The 20,034-nt window shown below is 40.5% G+C and overlaps 1 long non-coding RNA gene across 1 annotated transcript in view; it reads left to right on the top strand.

Annotated features, from left to right (window-relative positions):
- Window positions 1-19,618, top strand: part of LOC138949676 (uncharacterized) — a 66,277-nt gene extending 46,659 nt beyond the window's left edge. The window contains exon 3 of the long non-coding RNA XR_011450394.1: window positions 19,177-19,618. This is a non-coding gene — a long non-coding RNA (uncharacterized lncRNA). The remainder of the gene's footprint in view (window positions 1-19,176) is intronic.
- The last annotated feature ends 416 nt before the right edge of the window (window positions 19,619-20,034 follow it).

The raw sequence follows: 20,034 nt of genomic DNA, 5'->3' as shown, positions 1-20,034 counted from the left end.
ACAAATTGTTTTCTGACCTATATCCTGACCGGGACACAGAGTGAGAAGCAGAAATGAGTACCAAGACTCACAAGAAAGAAGTAACTGTTGCATACTTGTGATGGTTTGTTTAACACTTTCTACCCCACCTATGTTGACCACATTTTTTTAAGCCCAGACCAGCTGTGCTGCAGCAGGTCACTCAGAATTGTAGTAACTGTGCATCAACACGCTGGAATGCAGGTAATAGATAGACGTTACAGGAAGCGACTGAAGCTAACAGTCTGAGCGGATATATCCGTACCTGGTCATATAGACAATATGAGTGGGTACGGATATATCCGTACCTGGGAGACAATGAGTTAAGACTTACAAAAATCTGAAAAAAATAGGTCTTTAAAAGGAGGGAGTCTTAAAATGGGGGTCCATTTGCAGAGGTCATGAACAGAATGTCTGAGAAAACAGAGTCTTAAAATTGAGGAAGTCTTAAATTGGGGGGTCTTATACCAGGGGTTCCACTGTAGTAGCACACCGTTCTGACCTGGAATGGAGGACTGTGAGCGTCTGGTTTTGCAAGCATCACACACTGGGCTGAGCGGGCTGCGGCAGAAGACGCACACAACCTGGCGCTCGTCTCTTTCCTTGGTAGCCAGGTACCTGCACACATATTTTTTTCCACCATTCAAGGTTATATCGCGACGGGGAAAGGGGGGGATGGGATAGAGCCACTTGTCAATTGTTTCTTGTTTACAAAAGCACTAATCAAAACTTTGCTCCAGGGGCTTGCAACGTAGTACAATATATGACCTTACTGGGAGAATGCAAGTTTCCAGTACAAAGAACTTAACATTTCTTACATACTGCTTGACTAAAATCTTTACAAAAATTGACTATATTCTATACAAGAAACACTTAACAAGGGTAAAAGGAGAAACAGAATCCGTTAGTCGCCTCTTATGACCTTATTTTCTCAAGTGTTAAAGGGGGCGCCACTGTGCCCTCACTTCTGGTTCTGGTTCTGGTGTGGTACGTCGCAGGAGCCAAGTTGACTATATATGCGGCGAGACTGGTGGGCGCAGCGGCCTAAAAAGAGGAGGAGGGAGGAGGGAGGTTTCCTACAGCAGTAGAAAAGGCTTTTGCTAATGTGCAGCCTATCACCTCCTCGCTTAGATGGTTCCACTCCTGAGCTGTCTTTACAAAACATGAGTGTCTGAACAGTTCAGTTCGGCAGTGTGGTATGGTTAGGCCTTTAGAGTTGTTAATTGATGGCCTGCCTCTCGATCACATTGTTGGAACTGTAGTCGCTAAACTGTGTTGGCTTCACCCTCCTGCGGGTCTGTTTTGCAGGGGTGAGGAAGTTTTCGGGGGGGAGTGCTGGTATCTGCCCTGTGGATATTTTGAACAGTGTTGCAAGTCTATGTTGGCGCCGTCGTTCTTGGAGTGTTGTGAGCTCGAGGTCCTTTAGCATCTTGGTGACAGAGCCAGGCTCTCTAGACTTATAGTCCTTGGTGATGAACCTGGCTGCTCTGTGTTGTACGCGCTCTAGTCGTTCAATGTCTTGCTTCAGGTGGGGATCCCACACAACTGCAGCATACTCTAGGGTTGATCGTACCAGGGCAATGTATGCTGTGCGTCTGCAGGTCTGTGGGCAGTTCCGTAGATTTCGGCGGAGGAATCCAAGAGTTGATGATGTTCTGTTGCTGGTGGTCGTCACATGTGGTGACCACTTTAGGTCGGATGAAATTTGGACACCGAGATAGGGGCTCTTGTCAACTTGCTTGATCATGAGGATTGTTCCATCAAGGTTGTAGAAGAAGTTGGAACTGGGCTTTGAACTAAGGATGTAGCACTTCTTTGCGTTGAATTTCATCCCCCATTTATGTGCCCACTGCTCCAGTTGTCTGAGGTCCTCTTGGAGAGTGAGGTGGTCCCGGAAGGTAGTATCTCTCTGTATAGTAGGCAGTCGTCTGCGAAAAGTCGTACCGTTGATTTCACAGACTGTGGTAGGTCATTGAGATACAATGATCATGAAAGAAAAGACAAAACCATGTCCAGTTGAACTGTTCATCTGTCTGTCATTCAATTTGTTATGTACTGATCGAAGCTGTCTTTGTAAAAGTGTAACAACAACTGGGATTATTGTCATGACATATATCATATCATGTAGCGTCTCAAGTGTGTGTGCCAGTGTGTGTGTTTCACGGCATGTGTGTGTCATGGCACAGTATGTGTCTGTGTGTGTCACGGAACAGTGTGTCTGTGTGTGTCACAGCACGGTGTGTCTGTGTGTGTCACGGCACTGTGTGTGATTGTGAGTGTGTGTATGTGTGATTGTGTGTGTGTTAGTCGGTTTGACTGCTATGATCAGGGTATGCCCGTGTGTGTGTGTGTGTGTGTGTGTGTGAACACTTAAAATTAGTTGCTTTCGGCAGCACGCCTTCCTCCACAGAGGCCTCAGCAACAACAAAACACGCACACACACACACACACAACAATACATGCACACACACAACAACACACGCACACACACAACAACAAAACATGCGCACACACACAACACACACACAACACACGCACACACACAACAACAAAACACTCATACACACAACAACAAAACACACACACAACAACACACACACACAATAACAAAACACTCATACACACAACAACAAAACACACACAACACACGCACACACAACAACAAAACACGCACACACAACAACAAAACACGCACACACACAATAACAAAACTCATACACACAACAACTAAACATACACACAACATACAGTTTTAGCAGAAATAGGAAGATTTCCTTTAGGACTAAACATGTTATCACAAAGCATATCGTATTGGGCACATATTTTGAAAACGGAGAATAAATCACTTATTCATCAAATATATGAAGAAATGTTAAACCAAGCGCCAAAAAATCCGTGGCTAACTTTCATCAAAGAGCTTTTGTACAAAATAGGTTTTAAACATGTATGGCTTAATCAATATACATTTGACATCGGTAAACTACAAAACGCCATACAAGAAAAGTTAAGGATTAACTACATAAAGTTTTGGGAGAAAATTAAATGTGAAGGTCGTCCAAGGCTGAAATTTTATTCCTCTGTAAGCAAGACATACGAAGTTCAGCCATACCTTATAAGCATTACGAATATCAAGCATAGACATTTACTGAGTAAATTAAGGACAAGTACACACTCTTTAAAAATTGAAACTGGAAGACATAATAACATACCAAGAGAAAATCGTTTATGTAATAAATGTAACGTTATTGAAGATGAAATTCACTTCCTAGACGGATGTCAAAAGTTCACTGAACTGCGAAATGATTTTATAAAGGATCTATCAAATATAGATATAAAGTATTCCAACAATAAACCTAGTGAAGTATTTTGCGAAGACAGAATACAAATTCGTCTAGGAAAATTTATTTCAGATTGTTTTAATCGCTCTTTGTGTCAATAACCAATTTGGTTCCGACAATAAAATATATTCTATTCTATTCTATTCTATTCTATTCTATTCACACAACAACAAAACACGCACACACACAACAAAACACGCACACACAACAACAACAACAATACACGCACACACACAACAACACACTCATACACACAAGAAAACACGAACACACACAACAACAAAACACGCACACACACAACAACAAAACACGCACACACACAACAACAACACACTCATGCACCCAAGAAAACACGCACACACAACAACAAAACTCATACACACAACAACAAAACACGCACACACACAACAACAACACACTCATGCACACAAAAAACACGCACACACAACAACACAACTCATACACACAACAACAAAACACGCACACACACAACAACAAAACACACACACACACATCAACAAAACACACACACACAATAACAAAACACGCACACACACAACAAAACAGCATACACACAAGAAAACACGAACACACACAACAACAAAACACGCACACACACAACAACAAAACACACACACACACAACAACAACACACTCATGCACCCAAGAAAACACGCACACACAACAACAAAACTCATACACACAACAACAAAACACGCACACACACAACAAAACACACACACACACAACAACAAAACACACACACACAACAACAAAACACGCACACACACAACAACAACAAAACACACACACACACACAACAAAACACGCACACACACAACAAAACATGCACACACACAACAACAAAACACGCACACACACAACAACAACAACAAAACACGCACAAACAACACCAACAAAACACGCACACACACAACAACAAAACTCGCACACACACAACAACAAAACACGCACACACAACAACAAAACACGCACAAACACAACAACTACAAAACACGCACACACAACAACAACAAAACACGCACCATGCACAAACAACAACTACAAAAGACGCACAGACAACAACAAAACACGCACACACACAACAACAAAACACTCATACACACAACAAAACACGCACACACACAACAACAAAACTCATACAACAACAATACTCATACACACAACAACAAAACACGCACACACACAACAACACACTCATGCACACAAAAAACACGCACACACACAACAAAACACGCACACACACAACAACAAAACACTCATACACACAAGAAAACACGCACACACACAACAACAAACTACGCACCAGGCAAGGGAATTGTCCGCGGAAAGGCAAATTTCCGCAGAAATTGTTTTTGTTCTGCCAAAAAAAATAAATAGGGGAGGCAAAAATGGTTCTTAAAAACAGATTTTAATGGCAAACTTGGAGCTCAGATGACATTGACACCAAATTGCACCATTTGGGTTATTTGGAGAAAAACAAATTCTGGGGGGGGGGGGGGGGGGTGGGGGGGGGTGGTTCATGCCCTCAGACCTTCAAACACACCTTTTCCGCACACATTTACCGTGAAATACATTTTCAAGCCTGGTTCGTTCCTGCTGGTCACTTTTGTCCCATGTACTGTACATAGTTTTTCCCGTATGTCAGTGTTTTGCGCGCGCGTGAGTGCGTATGTTTGTGATAATGTACTACATGTATTGTGCAATTTGTTTTATGTAGTGCGCGTGTGTGCCCGTGCGTGTGTTTGTGATAATGTTTTATTGAGGAATGTGAGGTTTTTTTTATTGTACAGCGCTTTGAGCAGGGTTAAACCCTGGATAATATGCGCTATAGAAATATTATGTAGTAGTAGTAGTAGTAGTAGTAAGGCTAGGCGCTTCGCGCCGTCGACTTTCCTATTACTTAAACATTTTCAGCCTTTTTCACTTTTTTCAATTCCCATGCCTGACGCACACACACAACAAAACAAAACAACATGGTTCAGTGTTACTTGTGTCATTCGGTTTATCACCGTCTGCATGTTTTTGTTTTTGTCCTGTTTGAATAAAGTGCAATACTTTTACAACCAAAGTGTAAATGTTAAGATGTTTACATAATGTGTGAATGATGATGCAGTTAAAAACTGATATTAAATGTAAATTAACCTGTGACAAGTCAGCAAAGTGCAATATCCAGGCATGAAACTCGCACACAATTTCCAAACATCATGCTTTCCTTTCCGACACATGATTCCATCCAGGTGAAAACAATGATGTGAACGCCAAAACATGGTGTGTGTTGTTTTTTACAAGCAAGCCTAACACCAACAAAACTTTCTTTCTTTCTTTATTTGGTGTTTAACGTCGTTTTCAACCACGAAAGTTATATCGCGACGGGGGAAGGGGGGGAGATGGGATAGAGCCACTTGTCACTTGTTTCTTGTTCACAAAATCACTAATCAAAAATTTGCTCCAGGGGCTTGCAACGTAGTACAATATATGACCTTACTGGGAGAATGCAAGTTTCCAGTACAAAGGACTTAACATTTCTTACATACTGCTTGACTAAAATCTTTACAAAAATTGACTATATTCTATACAAGAAACACTTAACAAGGGTAAAAGGAAAAACACAATCCGTCAGTCGCCTCTTACGACATGCTGGGGAGCATCGGGTAAATTCTTCCCCCTAACCCGCGGGGGGTACCAACAAAACATAAATAGGCATTTGAGCAAGCTGTAACACCAACAAAACATGTTTTTTATATATTTAAAAAAAAAATTTCATTTGGTGTTCAACGTCGTTTTCAACCACGAAGGTTATATCGCGACGGGGAAAGGGGGAGATGGGATAGAGCCACTTGTCAATTGTTTCTTGTGTAACACTCTTGACCCTTCAAGTTATATTTAGAAAAACCAATTATGTTAAGAAAGGGGGTAGGGGATATTATGTGTTAAATGAATAACACAAATACAGAAATATGTTTCAAACTTCTTTTATTCTCTTGAGTTTTCTTTTTCAACAAAACCCAACTTCCAAAAATCAAACACAATGACTAAAGAACAGTGTTAGACCTAAAGACCAAAATCTTAAAGTCAAAACCTTAAAACCAGTTAAAGAACTTAGTTAAAAAACCTAATTAAAAACCCTAAAAAACCCAGTGTTCGTAAGGTGCTTCACCAAAATCTAAGAACACAAACTACTCAGTCAGACATGAAATGTGAAACCCAGACAGGTTGGCTCTGAAATTAAACACAACGTTTCCTTATTAGCACACAACAAAACACAAATCATATTTACCAGATGTTACCAGAGGCTAGTAATTATGACTAATAATTACCACATAGTTACTGTGTTCAAACACACCACTATCTTTCTATCATTCCACATTATCAACTAGAAACAGCTGATATTTAGACATCATTTACTATTTACCAACTATAAACAGCAAAATCTTCTTCCTAACACAGGAGTAACATTATGCCTACTGTGATCAATCCCATCTTCATTGACAGAAACAGAAAGACTATATGTTATCCTACAAGACAGTGACTAACCATCTTTGTTCTTCTTTGTAACAATACCACACATCACATGTGTTCCACTCCACCATTGTTACAAACTCAAAACTAGCTACAAGAAGTGTCCATACATAATCACATTTATCTGCAGTGATAAACTGACCATTTTGACCAAACTTCTTCAATTCACAATGTCTAAATCACTTGGAATGAAATCTCACCTCAAACATCTCAAATAAAACACTAGTCACAAACACTTCTGTTCCATAAAACAGCAACAGCCAACTTTCCAACTATGCGATGCGCTTTCGGTTATTCCCGCGCATGCGCAAAACTTTCTTTTACTTCAAATTATAATTCAAAACCAAATTTCTTTACAAAACCTAAACCCTATTCAAGTTTTAACTTCAAAACATCAGTAACACACTTATCTTTCCGTCTATGCACTTCATACACTAACTACAACCAAAAATACAAATATTCTGCACCATTTCTGTGACCGGTGCTTCTGTCAAAACCCCACCACATTGTCAAATTTCAAATATTTCAATTTCGGAACAGGTTTACAAAAATAACCACTCCAATTTATAATATTCATCTTGCTAAACTAATAACTAATCATACACCAAGCAGATGACAATGTAAAAATCAGTATTCACCTGATTTAGAACCAAAATGTTGTCCAGAGGTTTCACACCATCTTGACGACTTCTCAAGCAGAGGGCGGAAGTGACGCTAAAACTCTAAATTCCGAACTGGGAGATTTTCTAACAAATATCTTTACGACTTATTAAAGTTTATAATTAACACCTAATCAAAAACACTTTTAAAACAGCTTGAACAATATTATCTAAATCCAAAAATATAAACTGAGTTAGTCAAGTTGAAAAGACTGATTAAAGGGAGGTAACAATCAATGTTCACATTACCCAAAAAACAACAGTTTCTTCCCTTTAACTACAAACCTAGCTTTATGTACATGTTCAAAACAAGTTAGGTTTTGAATGTGTTACACTTGTTCACAAAAGCACTTATCAAAAATTTGCTCCAGGGGATTGCAACGCAGTACAATGTATTACCTTACTGGGAGAATGCAAGCTTCCAGTACAAAGGACTTAACATTTCTTACATACGGCTTGACTAAAAAAATTTCAACAACTGAGAGGCGAAGCCTTCAAGGCTCACTAAGAAATCGACAAACAGTAACACAAACTCAATCACTTCGTCACACACACACACACACACACGACATAGGTGACACTGTGCAAGAAAGCGAGACACTAGATCTGGATCTGAATGGCCGATTTCGAAGAAAAAACTAGTCTCGGCCCGCTCAAAATAACAATGACCGAGACTTTCAGTAATTCCTTCGCGTGACGTCTAACCCTCTTACGTCATAATGTGACGTCTTCACTGAAATGTTGTGACGTCTTCAAATGTTAAAGTTTCTACCACAGACATACATACATACATACATACGCACGCACGCACGCACAGACAGACAACAGTTAGCATCGCATAGGCTACACTTACGTGAGCCAAAAATTGACTATATTCTATACAAGAAACACTTAAAGGCACAGTAATTACCTCCCGTAAACCCGGCATCACAGATACGGTCAGGCTTTTACACACAGTACAAACACCCTTTCATTTAAGCACTCACCGATTGAGAACATCCTAGGTGCCCTCCGTAAAGAGCGAACAATTTTCATAGAATTTATTTTTGCATGGTTTATCTTACCCCTGAGCCATCGTGAACCCGTGTGATCCAGTTTCTCTTTTTCACAATGTAGTCGTCAGTTAGTCATTTGAAATCGACTCGATGTGAGCTTATCTACAATAGCACGTTTTTATGCACGAAACAAACGGCTGTGGTTCACAAGAACTCTAGCGATGGCTTTTGACTGTTGAGAGGAACGGCGATATGCATAAACAGTCGTCTGCTACGACCCTTGCGTGACCCTGCTTCCGGGCTTTTCTTTTTTCAAACTTTCACAACTTCGAATTGTACTGATCTTGTCTTTATAAAAAAAAGAATTCTTTTATGATTAAAGAATGTTTGTGTAACAAGCTTTCAATTTATTATTTTGATTTTAAAAGTTAGGTCTAGCGCAAAAACGCACCACGGTCCAAAAACAATCTGATAATCATCGATCCACGGCTATGGCCAGTTTACATCGATAGAATGAAACCCGAAGGGAAGTAACTCATTGTTGACCTGAGTTCAGAATGGATCCAAAAAGTGTTCGAGACAATCTGCAAAATTAATTCTTTAAAAATTGCTCGCTCTTTACGTAGGGCACCTAGGATGTTCCCGTTTGGTGAGCGTTCAAATGGAAGGGTGTTTGTACTGTGTGTAAAAGCCTGACAGTATCTGTGATGGTTTACGGGAGGCTTACTGTCCGGGCGTGATTTCCGGTATTGAATATTCATAACAGCCGTCCAGCACCAAAACGAGGCGCCATTGTTGCAGAGAACCAAGTCCGCGAAAATAAATTCTTTGAAAATTTCTCACGCTCGACAGTAAGCAGCCAGGATGTTCCCGTTCGGTGAGCGTTCAAATGGAAGTATGCTTGTACTGTATCAAGACGCTCGGGGAGCTCTGTGATGGTTTACGGGAGGCTTACTGCGGGCAGGTTTCATGGTATTAGGCCATTTTGATAGTCTCAGATTTGCTTAGTCTTTTAAATCCATATCTGTGAGAATCTGCTGTATTTGTTGTATTAACATGCAAACTAGTTGTTGTTTAAATACTTTTTTGAAAATAAAAGTTGAAATTTTTGATAATGTGTTTATTTATGTGCGTGTGAATGGTGGCGATCGTCAAAATACGGACGGATGAATTTACTTTTGCCACAGCATCACTAAACAAAGAACTAAATTCCAACACACACATGCACAAGTATCAATGCTGTGGTGGTTGAGAGTGCCAGAACACATTGAAATGATTGTTTTTCAACAACAATCGATATCCATAACACAAATTCTAACTTATACTAGCTCCGCAAAAAAAAAATGTATGGGGATTCGGATCTGTCCGTCGGCATAGCGATATCAAGAGCATCGAAACTAATTGTGATTTCACAGGACAAAAACACAAGTTTACCTAATTTTGTATACTGTAAATACAAGTTTGTGCACCCTTGAAGTGAGTTATAATGTTGCCGAGGTCAATTTGCCCTTGATCGACGCACGGTGACCCGAGTTTCAAAGTTGCGATCCAATCCGTCTAAACAATGTAGCGATCGCCACATTTTTCTTTTCATTCAAAAACTAACCGTTTGGGGAGGAAGTGACGTCACGTTGTTTTACGTTGACGCTCGCGCTCGACAGAAAAAGACCGCAACAGTTTTTCAGTTAAAAAAATCGCAAAGTAATTACATTTTCTGAGGTTTTCTAGTGTCCGTCTAGTAACAATCGCTACTCTAGCGATCGCCACTGAGTGTTGAAGTCACATTTAACTCCATTTTCGACTGTTTTAAGAAACTATTTTGACGCTCAATCGTCACGTTTCAGTGTCGAAACACGTACTGTGCATTTGCAATCAGCCGGTGTGTCCAAACTGAAATGCGAGTGATGCCTCGATTTGTGGCGATCGCTCACGTGGTTGACGGACAGAAATACCTTCTTAGGGGGTAGGGGAACAGTTACTCCTCCATACAATAATGGTGTTTACAAATGATTGCAAACTTGTCTCTTTATAAACTGTTCAGACATGTCTTCTCTTCAATAATTTTCAGTTTTGCTCGGTTTGTTAATCAGGAGCACCCTGCAGTAAATGTTTCATCTGTGACAATGCTCGAAATGTTGACGTAATTCCAATGCCCATATCCTTCTCTTGTTACCTCATCTAGCCAAAACCATTGAAGATAGAAAGACATTTATTGAACAAACTAGATGCACAACACCAGTCTTAACACGTTTTGTTCTTACATGTATATGAAAATATTGATGGCCATGGAATGGTTTGAAAAAAAAGACGGTTTTTTCCTTCAAAACGGTCTAGGTCTGCCGGAAGTCGTATTTTTTCAAACCATTCATTTGAGGATCAATATTTTGATATACATACAAGAACAAAACTTGTTAAGGATGATGTGTTGCATATTTTTTGTTCAATAAATGTCTTTCTATCTTCAACGGTTTTGGCTATATGAGCTATATGCATGCATAGGATGACCGTATTGCTTTTTTTGCGTTTTCAGGGTATGCCGCTTTGCGCCTGGTTTTTAGATATAAATAAGGACCAGGACTATAAAAAAATTACTGTTTTTAGTTGTAACAAACTCACTTTGTTGGAAAAACATGTCCTTTGAATTGTGTGCCAACATTTATTTTGTAGAATTTGAGTGTGTAAATAGTAAATTGCTGAACACAATACTGTGAAACCTGCCTGTGCCTTTAACAAGGGTAAAAGGAGAAACAGAATCCGTTTGTCGCCTCTTACGACATGCTGGGGAGAATCGGGTACATTCTTCCCCCTAACCCGCGGGAGGTACAAAACATGGTGTTAATAGGCATTTGAGCAAGCTGTAACACCAAGATAACATGGTGTTAATAGGCATTTGAGCAAGCTGTAACACCAACAAAACAGTAATAATAGACATTTGAGCAAGCTGTAACACAAAGATAACATGGTTTGTTTGTTTGTTTGTTTGTTTGTTTGCTTAACGCCCAGCCGACCGCGAAGGGCCATATCAGGGCGGTGCTGCTTTGACATATAACGTGCGCCACACACAAGACAGAAGTCGCAGCACAGGCTTCATGTTTCACCCAGTCACATTATTCTGACACCGGACCAACTAGTCGTAGCACTAACCCCATAATGCCAGACGCCAGGCGGAGCAGCCACTAGATTGCCAATTTTAAAGTCTTAGGTATGACCCGGCCGGGTTACGAACCCACACATAACATGGTGTTAATAGGCATTTGAGCAAGCTGTAACACCAACAAAACATGGTATTAATAGACATTTGAGCAAGCTGTAACACCAACATAATATGGTGTTAATAGGCATTTGAGCAAGCTGTAACATCAACGAAACATGGGGTGCTGCATGTTACACCAGCAATAACATGATGTTAATAACATTACAAGCAAGCTGTGACACCACCGACACAAGGAGTTTCTTTCTTTCTTTATTTGGTGTTTAACGTCGTTTTCAACCACGAAGGTTATATCGCGACGGGGAAAGGGGGGAGATGGGATATAGCCACTTGTCAATTGTTTCTTGTTCACAAAAGACAAGGAGTTTTGTAAGTCTACAATAACATGAGGTTACTTGGACTGAGTTAAACCAAAGCTTTAACTCCATCATAACTTGATGTGTTGCATGTTACAGCATGTCTGTAACATAAGATAAGATAAGACAACTTTAATGTCCATTTTCATCTTACACAAACAAGGAAATTTTTCTTTTGGCACCACATCGCCTTTCTAATCTTTCTTTCTTTCTTTCTTTATTTGGTGTTTAACGTCGTTTTCAACCATTCAAGGTTATATCGCGACGAGGAAAGGGGGGAGATGGGACAGGGGAAAGGGGGGAGATGGGATAGTGCCCTTGTAAATTGTTTCTTGTTCACAAAAGCACTAATAAAAAAATTGTTCCAGGGGCTTGCAACGTAGTACAATATATGACCTTACTGGGAGAATGCAAGTTTCCAGTACAAAGGACTAAACATTTCTTACATACTGCTTGACTAAAATCTTTACAAACATTGACTATATTCTTTACAAGAAACACTTAAGGGTAAAAGGAGAAACAGAACCGTTAGTCGCCTCTTACGACATGCTGGGTAGCATCGGGTAAATTCTTTCTCGTACAGTAAAACCTGTCAAATAAGGACACCCTTGGGACCAGACAAAAGTGTCCTTATTCTGCAAGTATCCTTATTAGACAGGTGCAAGTAAACGCGACAAAGTCAAGTTGAGAGAGAGAGAGAGAGAGTACTGCACATGTACATGTACATTTATAAGAAAAGCAGAAGCTGTTTAGATTAAATAGAGAAACATTTAATATTGATTGTTGTAAAACAAGTTTCAGGCATGGTACTCTCAAAAACGAAAATCCGAAAAAAAAAGAAAAAAAATCTGCTGATTGACTTGAGATTATTATTTTTTCTTACTCAAGCCTTGTTATCTTTCACTTATATCCCTCTCAGCTTCAAGGAGAGGGCACTAAACACATTTGAATTAGTAAAAAGTCGCCTGAGCGGCCCCCTGGACCCCCGGCTTTATTTCAGCTGAAACTGCCATTCCTTCAGTACCATGCCTGAGTTTAAAAACTTGTGATAATGCATGTTTCAGCTACTAGGTACTGCCCTGCCTTTGATCTGGCCGCACACACAGATTTCCACTCTGTTAAACTCGGTCACTGACCGGTCACTGACCCCCATGCAGGAAGTGTTTCCTCTCTCAGATATGACAGGGGAACCACCTCTCATGGCAAAAACTGGGTCATTGACCCCTGGGAAGAAGGTCGTGTCTTTTAACAAGGCCACCCAGCTATCACAATGCCTTTGATCTGGCCGCACACACTTATTATGGACCCAAAATACGTGTCCGCGTCCGTAATGCCGAGGTGGCCGTAACGTACAGGTGTTTTACAGTGTAAAGCAGTCCGTGCCGAGACTGACTGTCCGTATTCTGCGAGTGTCCGCTAAGTCCAGTGACCGTATTTGACAGTTTTCACTGTACCAACCAATATGGGACTCCCCCTAACCCGCGGGGGGAAACGTGCAATCACACACATAATCAATGAATAACTCGTTGCTCTGTAAAACATTATCACAAACACACGCACGGGCACACACGCGCACCACATAAAACAAATTGCACAATAATACATTATCACAAACATACGCACTCACGCGGGCGCAAAACACATACATGAAAAACTATGTCCAGTACAATCATGGGACAAAAGTGATCATCAGAAACGGATCAGGCTTGAAAATGTATTTCACGGTAAATGTTTGTGGAAAAGGTGTGTTTTTAGTTTTGATTTGAACTGAGATTGGGAAGAGCAGGGACCTAATATAGGTCTATGGGAAGAGCAACTGCGAAGGTCAGCGGAGGGAACATACTGAACATCATCGCTTCAACGGCTAGCGCCAGTTTTATCTCTGACTGGATGCTTCGTTTTTGCGCCGAATCTATCGCAACAGGAATACACAGTTAACTCCCAACTGAGACGAAAGTGATTGCAGATCGGCTGACTTTGACAGTAATCTCTGTTATGTTCTTCACAGTTCTGATAAAGACATCGTTCTAAGGTTAAAACAAGTCGAAATGCTGAGACGGCTGTGGGAAGGAGACCGCGATATTGTTGCATCACTCCCAAATGGTTACGGAAAAAGTATCGTCTGCTTCGTAGCCAAAGTTGATTATCACGTGACACTTTTGCCATATTTAGAGTCTTTCTTTCTTTATTTGGTGTTTAACGTCGTTTTCAATCATTCAAGGTTATATCGCGACGGATATTTAGAGTTGTTTGCACAGTAAGTACATCGGCAAAAGATAGCTCGCTTGAAACTGTCTAACATATCAATCCTTTGTAATCTTAAAATTACACAAAATCATTATCGACGATCGCGACTCTGCTTATATCAATAACACATTATGAAAAGCTCTAGGTATGTAAGAAATCGTTTTCCCCGCTAGACTAGGAAACTCAACGCATCGTGTCGGGGGTAAAAATGAGACCTATTTTTAAACCGGAGTTCAGGATGCGGCGGGCAGTGATATTCATATCATGCTTTTTCTCCTCTGTATGTGTTAACATGTGCCGCTTTAAAGAACCACATTGCAAGAACCTGGCACCACAATCGCTGCATACATGCTTTTTCTACGATGTATGTGTAAACATGTGTCGCTTCAAATGACTAGACCATAAAAACATGGCACTACACTCATTGCATGCATGCTTTTTCTCCCCTGTATGTGTTAACATGTGTTGCTTCAAATTACAAGACCGTAAAAACCTGGCATCACACTCATTGCATGCATGTTTTTTCTCCCCTGTATGTGTTTCCATGTGTTTCTTCAAAGAACCAGACCGTAAAAACATGGCACTACACTCTTTGCATGCATGCTTTTTCTCCCCTGTGTGTGTTAACATGTGTTGCTTCAAATTATCAAACCGTAAAAACCTAGCACCACACTCATTGCATGCATGGTTTTTCTCTCCTGTATGTGTTAACATGTGTTCACTCAAAGTACTAGACCGTATAAACCTGGCACCACACTCATTGCATGCATGCTTCTTTTCCCCTGTATGTGTTGACATGTGTCGCTTCAAATCACCAGACCGTAAAAACATGGCACAACACTCATTGCATGCATGCTTTTTCTCCCCTGTATGTGTTAACATGTGTTGCTTCAAAGAACCAGACTGCAAAAACATGGCACCACACTCATTGCATGCATGCTTTTTCTCCCCTGTATGTGTTAACATGTGTCGCTTCAAAGAACCAAACCGCAAAAACATGGCACCACACTCATTGCATGCATGCTTTTTTTCCCCTGTATGTGTTAACATGTGTTGCTTCAAAGAACCAGACTGCAAAAACATGGCACCACACTCATTGCATGCATGCTTTTTCTCCCCTGTATGTGTCAACATGTGTTTCTTCAAACAACCAGACCGTAAAAACCTGGCACCACACTCATTGCATGCATGCTTTTTCTTCCCTGTGTGTGTTAAAATGTGTTGCTTCAAAACACTAGACCGTAAAAACCTGGCACCACACTCATTGCATGCATGCTTTTTCTCCCCTGTATGTGTTAACATGTGATGCTTCAAATAAGAAGACAGTTTGAAACTAGCATCACACTCATACTTTTTCGCTCCCGTATGTGTTGACATGTGTCGCTTCAAATAACCAGACCGTAAAAAGCTGGCACCACACTCATTGCATGCATGCTTTTTCTCCCCTGTATGTGTTCTAATCACAACCTGCTGATACTTGTGACCTGAACACGGGAATGTGGTGTCAGATATTGGAACTGGATCTGTTTCACGTTTCTCATTTAGTTCTAATCTACCCATGCTTTGAGTTTCTGTTATACATCTCCCTCGTTTCAGCCAGGTATCACAATGAGTGTTCACTGCAGTCTGTGTTTTCGGTGTCTGTATCGCTTGATTTAGCCAGATATCACTATGAGTGTCAACTGCAGTCTGTGTTTCTGGTGTCTGTATCTCTTGGTTTAGCCAGATATCGCTATGAGTGTCGACTGCAGTCTGTATTTCTGGTGTCTGTATCTCTTGGTTCAGCCATGTATTGCTAATATGAAAGTCAACTGCAGCCTGTGTTTCTTGTGTCTGTATCTCTTGTTTCAGCCAGGTATCACTATGAGTGTTGACTGCAGTCTGTGTTTCTGGTGTCTGTATCTCTTGTTTCAGCCAGGTACCACTATGAGTGTTGACTGCAGTATGTGTTTGGGGTGTCTGTATCTCTTGTTTCAGCCAAGTATCGCTGAAATTGTCGACTGCAGCCTGTTTTTCTGGTGTCTGTATCTCATGGTTCAGCCAAGTATAACTATGAGTGTTAACTGCAGTATGTGTTTCTGGTTTCTCTATCTCTTGTTTCAGCCAGATACCGCTATGAGTGTCGACTACAGCCTGTGTTTCTGGTGTCTGTATCTCTTGTTTCAGCCAGGTATCGCTATGAATGTCGACTGCAGTCCGTGTTTCTGGTGTCTGTATCTCTTGTTTCAGCCAGGTATCACTGTGAGTGTTGACTGCAGTCTGTGTTTCTAGTGTCTGTATTTCTTGTTTCAGCCAAGTATGACTGGAATTGTCGACTGCAGTCTGTATTTCTGGTGTCTGAATCTCTGGTTTGAGCCAGGTATCGCTGTGCCCATTAACTGCAGCTTTTCCATCCAATGACTGCACTGTAGGCATGGTAGCTGTGTTGACTGCAGCTTTTCCGTCCAATGACTGCACTGTAGGCATGGTAGTTGTGTTGACCGCAGCTTTTCCGACCAATGACTGCACTGTAGTCATGGTAGCTGTTTTGACCTCCCTGTCCGGCACTGAAAGGAATGCAAGTGATATAGGTGATGCAAATTAGTATCTACAGAGACTGTAGAGTACACAGAGACGCTTCCTATGGCGCTGAAAATTCAAACAGGAAGCCCTGTGGCGCCACCACGCGGAAAAATGTAAAAACCTACTTTCGCTTTCCACAGCAGTAGCGATATCGTGCAGCACAACCATAGCCGCACCATAAAGAAAACACAGAGGGGCATGATCTTTGTGTGTGTGTGTATGTGTGTGTGTGTGTGTGTGTGTGTGTGTGTGTGTGTGTGTGTGTGTGTGTGTGTGTGTATGTAACTGACTCAGAGAAAGAGAGAGAGAGAGAGAGAGAGAGAGAGAGAGAGAGAGAGAGAGAGAGAGAGAGAGAGAAAATAAACATATTATATGTCCAGATGGATAAGCAATTGTTTGATGGTAGCCTGTATATGATAAAAATAAGCCAAATACGAAAAGTGATAGGAAAGAAAAGTGTAGATACTGCAGCAGAAAAACCTTGTGTATATAATTTTTGGTTGAGGAAGTTTGGTGTACAAGTAGATAAGGAAATTTGGACCCTTGCCTGATATGTTTCCAAAGAAGTGAGGTTAAGAGAATTGCAATGGAAAATTTTACATAACATATATCCAACAAATATTTTATTATGTAAAATGCAAGTCAGGGAGAATAACAGATGTTGTATATGTTGTACGGAAGTTGATTTTGTTGAACATTTTTTTTATGAGTGCATACCGGTAAAGTTGTTTTGGACGAAAATAGAAAACTGGATAGAGGAAAAGGCTGGATTAAGGGTTAAGTTTAAGATGCAGTATAATATTTGGTTATCAAGACACAAGTTGTTGTAAAAAGATGAGACATTTTGTAAATCACGTAATATTAATTGGGAAAATGTGTGTTAGTATTTTTAGAAAGACAACTTGTCAGGGATCAGTGTTTGTAATTTTTGAGTTTCAAATATTAAGTAGAAAATTTGATAAAAAGAGAAAAAAAAAGAGAGAGAGAGAGAGCTTTCTGAACAAAAAAGAAGCAACTGATAAGAAATAAAACAATCATCAATCGATCAAGATTCTTTAATTAAAGTCAGCTTGGTCACAAGAATGTTGTTTAAGTTGCTGTATTTTTCAGTTTTCCTCACATGATGATTTCTTAGCTCTGTGCAATTGACTACCCATATCAGTTTGAGGTGCTGGGACAACGCAAAGTTAACTCAATGCCTTAGTTACCGATTTAACCGGGAACTATTTTGTTAACGATTTATTCCTGACAATATTTTCTCAGGCTTAACTGACCATGTATATACAGTATGTATTTGTATTTGACTAAAACACACAAAAATAACGACGGTTAGTTCATGAAAAGACACTGATTTAAATCATGTTTGCATAACTACAGCGATGCAGCGGGTATTGCCTTAGTAAATTTGATTTAATTTTAATCTACACCATTTTCTGCGGTGTTTATATGGTCATTTAAAAAGGATGTTCACAAACCAAACATATTTTTTTATTCAGTTACTTTTTGCAGCACTGTCTGTCGCGGAACGCGATTCAGAAAATAAGTTTGTGTATTGCAGTGGTTTGCAGTGTTTAGTCATGTTTAGTCAATAATATTTATTCGATTTAACCGAGACTGGAAGGAGACGGCGCATGAAGGTACCGAGACCAGAAGGAGACGGCGCGTGAGGGTCTTCTTTAGTGACGTGTGAAAAGTCTCTCGCGTCACGTATAGCGCAGCCAATTATCAGGAGGTAGGTCAACAGCGATCTGGGATTCTGCGTTGAGACACGAGGACAGGCGCACGGGCAGGCTGACGAACGTCTTAATTCGCTGGTCAAGAAACAGCATGCGACGCGTGTCACATTAATAGCAGAATAACTTACGTCGAAGGGTGAGTAGCTCATTCAAGTCAAGCTTGCCAAAGCCTTTCCGATTTTCGCCTGCGCAGTCAACTCAGCTGGTAACCAAATGGCCAGCCGGGAGATTTCGCAACGGTCAAGTCGTTACCGCAAATATTTTCTTGTTGTTCTGTAATATCGTAATATGATGCATGTATCGTGTTATGTAGTTGTTGTGCAAGTAGAAGCCGTGATGTGGCGGCAACTTGAACGTTTGGATTAGAGCACTTTGGGCTCAGTTGTTTTATTTTGTTTAGCTGGTCACTGCGATGGGAGAAGGACCAGACCAGCCGCAGAACAAACCACTCAGTAAGTTCTATGATTGTATGAACCAATTATAGAGCTGAACCAAGGTTTGTTAATTGCAGACGTTCCGGGTTCCGGGTTCCGGGTTCTGGGTGAAGATGTCCAAGGACGTCGAGGCAGAGTATATTTACCGAACACTTCAAAGAACATGAACTGGATGGGGAAAACCAACGAGTCACGAGCAAGCATAGTTTCAACTGGGATCAACCTTTTCGTCATCTTCAGACCGTCAGGCGAACCAGTTCTTCAGAACTAATTTAAGTAACACTAAGAAAAAACAGACGTGCTTGTTCTGTGTCTCTCGAACTCGTGTGATATGAATCGTGCGCGATGAACTAACTTTCCTAACTTTTCGAATCTTTTCTTTTTTGGATACACCATTCATCCATCGGAAAGACTTTTTTTTCTTTTGTAAAAACATGCAAAGTCTATCTGGTTTCTAAAGACAACAAAGAAGGAGAAAAATAAACCGAAATTTATACTTCGTAGAATCCACCTATAAAGAATTGCCATATCAAATCAGTGGAGCCGAGTTTCCTTCTTTGGCCCATGCATTAGGATTCAGCAAGCTGTATATATACAAGATGTCAACAACCACCACTGATATAGCAGTATCCCTTCCTTATTAGCCCTCAAGCAATCCATTTAGAGAAAGCTGATGACAAGCCCTCTGCTGCCTTTCCGAGCTCTAAAACATCGCAGAACACAACCCTTGGCAGGGGTGTTTATCTTATCGCTCGGCCAGGAAAGAACAAATTTGCAAGCAAGACAAGGAAGAGAAATGAATTTCTGGCTGAAAATGTGCACAGTTAAGAAGTCACACACTGAGTCAGTTTAGTAGAAAGAGACATAGTCAGTACTATCAGGGCTGCTTAATAATAATACACACATTTTAAATCATCAGAATACACTCTCTGCAA

The sequence above is a fragment of the Littorina saxatilis genome, linkage group LG16 (assembly GCF_037325665.1).
Source record: "Littorina saxatilis isolate snail1 linkage group LG16, US_GU_Lsax_2.0, whole genome shotgun sequence".
In the NCBI taxonomy this organism is placed as follows: Eukaryota; Metazoa; Mollusca; class Gastropoda; order Littorinimorpha; family Littorinidae; genus Littorina; species Littorina saxatilis.
The sequence above is the reverse complement of the archived record's forward strand: the minus strand, read 5'-3'. Positions and strand labels throughout refer to the sequence as shown.